The sequence below is a fragment of the Nicotiana attenuata genome, unplaced genomic scaffold (genome assembly GCF_001879085.1).
Source record: "Nicotiana attenuata strain UT unplaced genomic scaffold, NIATTr2, whole genome shotgun sequence".
Taxonomy (NCBI): Eukaryota; Viridiplantae; Streptophyta; class Magnoliopsida; order Solanales; family Solanaceae; genus Nicotiana; species Nicotiana attenuata.
The window spans coordinates 6533-10016 of NW_017672867.1; positions in this window are offsets into that span (position 1 = coordinate 6533).

The window sequence follows — 3484 nt, forward strand, 5'->3', positions numbered from 1 at the left end:
AGCAGTAGGTTCTGGCATTGCAGTAAAATCAAAACTCAGCAGATATGCTATTCCCAACTCCGTGAGAAAGAACAGCAATTTGTCTTTCCAGCGGGTGAAATTTGAGCCATCAAATCGATCCAGTTTGAACACTTCGAACATCTTGTTGAAACCAGAATCGCTACCAGAAGCCTCCATTGCAGTATTGTTAAATTCCTTAAGATTGTTAGAAAATATAACAGAATATAGGGACGAAATAATTAGGCTTTGATAGTGTAGTCACTGTCCTTAAGGAATTTAAGCCTCCCAATTTCGTTGTTGCAGGGATTATGGCAGAATTCCTCCAGGATTTTACAAAGCCTCTAAAATTCGAGCACCAGCAATTAACTCGAATTTCCACTTGAACAAATTTGGTGAATTGAAGATAGCAGAAAAGAAGAAGATACTTTGTTGCTTTTCTGATGATTTTTGTTTTGGAGAAGAAAAGGGTATTTATAAACCCTTTAGGTGTCTGGTAGGACTAACAGACTCAACCTTTGCCAATAGGCACCTTTTAATACCAAAAGTCACCTCTTTTCAAACCCTTTAGGTGTCTATTAGGACTAACAGACTCAACCTTTGCCAATAGGCACCTTTTAATACCAAAAGTCACCTCTTTTCAAACCCGTTAGGTGTCTGTTAGGACTAACAGACTCAACCTTTGCCAATAGGCACCTTTTAATACCAAAAGTCACCTCTTTTCAAATACTCCCATCAAAACACTAACTAATATAATAATAACTGGGTTCTGAATTTAATATTTCTACATATTTAATGAATATTTTAACACAAATATATTGTTTGAGCAAAATCTACTGGGTTCGACTTAACTCGTAGGTGGGCTTCTAGCTCCGCCCCAGTAGGGAGGAGGGTAAGGGGGGGACCTCCTGATTAGTAAATCTCAGGATTGTGTTCATTTATGAGGACAACTTCAAATACTAATCTTTCTCATCTTTCCAAACATATGCTAAGAGTTATTGAAAACGATGGTCAGAAATTCGAAAGAAAGGTTTAACTTTGTTATTGCATCATTGTGTGTGCTCTCCTATTGCTGGTTTGGTTCGTGGAATCAATAATTCTTTTTTTCCCCTTCTAGTTTCCTATTGCAATTGGTGGACCTGGACTGGCACCCGGTCAGGGGCGGACCTAGTGCATGGACTAGTGGTTCCCGGGAACCCAGTAACTCTTGCGTAGACCCTGTACTTATATTAAGAAATTCACTAAATATTGGTAAATATCTGATTGTGAACCCAGTTATTATTTCATATTAATCTGAAATTACGGTAGGAACCCATAAGCCTCAAATCCTGGATCCGCCTCTGCACCCGGTATGAGATTCCGCCAAGATCTCCCTACTGGTGGGCTTGCTAACGTCGCTGCAACTTTTATGAATTTGCATGGCTATGAGGCACCAAGCGATTACGAGCCAAGCTTGATTGAGGTTGTTGACAACTAGATATCTCAGAGAATTTAGGGAGGTTGAAATTTTGGCGCAAGTTGGAAAGTGATAATGACTACATTCTATATTTTTTGAGCTTCTATTAACAGAAGTTGACATTCTACCAACATGGCCCTTGTTAAGTTATGATGGTAGAGTGCAATGTACTGATCATGTTAAACCCTGTTATCTTTCAAGGCATCAAGTCATATCATGAGATAAAATTTTCGTTTTTGGCAAAAAATTCTTAATCCTTTACTATATGTGGCATCTTAATTATTATTTTTTTTCTTATTTTTACCCCGTATTTTCCCTGTATTGAGTGGTTGAAAAGTATTATTTCCTTATAAGTCTGTTTCATAAATTTTTACATCTTTTATAACCACACAAATGCTATGACAGGTTTCAGACCAGAAGTTTTACAGCTGCACAAATGATATCACTTATTTAAGATATATCCTCGTATGCACTTAATGAACGTTTGAATCTTAATCATTTAGATCTCACGCATTAAGTGCATTTGTTTTTTCAGTCTTAATTTGAAGCATTCAGATCTTGATCATTAAATGCGTTTGTCTTTTTTTTATTTTTTATTTCACAACTACTTAATAGTTTGAATATATCTGGATGACTAAGATCTATAGCAGAGATTTAATTTCATTAAGATGTTGTTATCCATATTCACAATTAATTAGCGTCACTGCATACCATTATCAACCACCACCACTGATCACCACCTCCCTCAAGCATCACCATCACCACCATCATTATTGACTACCACCACTTGCCACCTCACCATTATTGACTATCACCACTCACCACCCCCATAATTATCAACTATCATCGCCACCACCACCATCATCCTCTACCACAACCATCCACCCACCCACCTCAACTACCATCCCCAACCACCATTATTAATCATAACAGCTAGTGCCCACCATTATGATCTACCACCACCTTCCTCAACTACCACCAATATCATCCACCATTATTAACTACCACCAACCATTATTAACTACCACCACCCATCATTCTCAACCATAATTTCCACTACCACTCACTACTAGTGACTACCTAGAACCACCACTATCAACCAAAACTACTACGTAATAACTACCACCTCTGGTCGGCACCCACAAATATCACCGTTAGCCATCACCACCATCAACATATATATTTAAAAAAATATTTTATTGAACTATTTTTTTTTAACCCTAACCGTGAACTATTTTTTTTTTAATTTATAAAGTAACCGTGAACTATGTTCAAGTAAATGTATTCTTTCGTATTAAAAATTAGCAAAGCAATTTAGCATAAAATCATACATTTCAGACACCTATTTTTGAAAGAGAAAAGTCTAAAATAAATCCTGAATAATCTTATAGGTAGGACTACTAGTTGTTTAATATAAAACATGTTGTTGGCATATGGATTAGAGAGATTCATGTGGGAACGAATTGGGTAACGCATATGTATTTAGGCTGTCGGATATAGAAAAAAATCATATTTTGAAACAGAAATCCAAGAAGCAAAAAGTCAAAGGTAAAAGAATTATCGATAACACCAATCAAGCACCAATACAAATAATACTCCCTACTTATTGTTTTAATAGGTGACACATGATTATAAGTTGCTTTTTTTTAGCCAAGTTCTATATGAAATAGTCTTTCTATCTTTATAGGATAAAAGTAAGGTCTACATATACGCTACTTATGGAATTATACTGGGTATATTATTATTGTCATTCCAACAAGGGTTGTAGTGACTGGTAAGTACTCTTCATCCTTAATCAAAGGTCTCGAGTTCGAGCCTTGGGTATGAAGTCACATTTGTTAGAGAGAGCTTTACCCCCAATGTAGGATTTTTCGGCGCGAATTCAAATTTAATCGGGTCCCAATATAGACACCAGACATAAGATAGGAAGACATATTTTTGTGGTTAGAATAGATGATAGCATATAGCTCCTCTTCAAAAATTTGAATTCATCAATTATGAGAGTTTGCATGAGTTTAAATTTTATACACG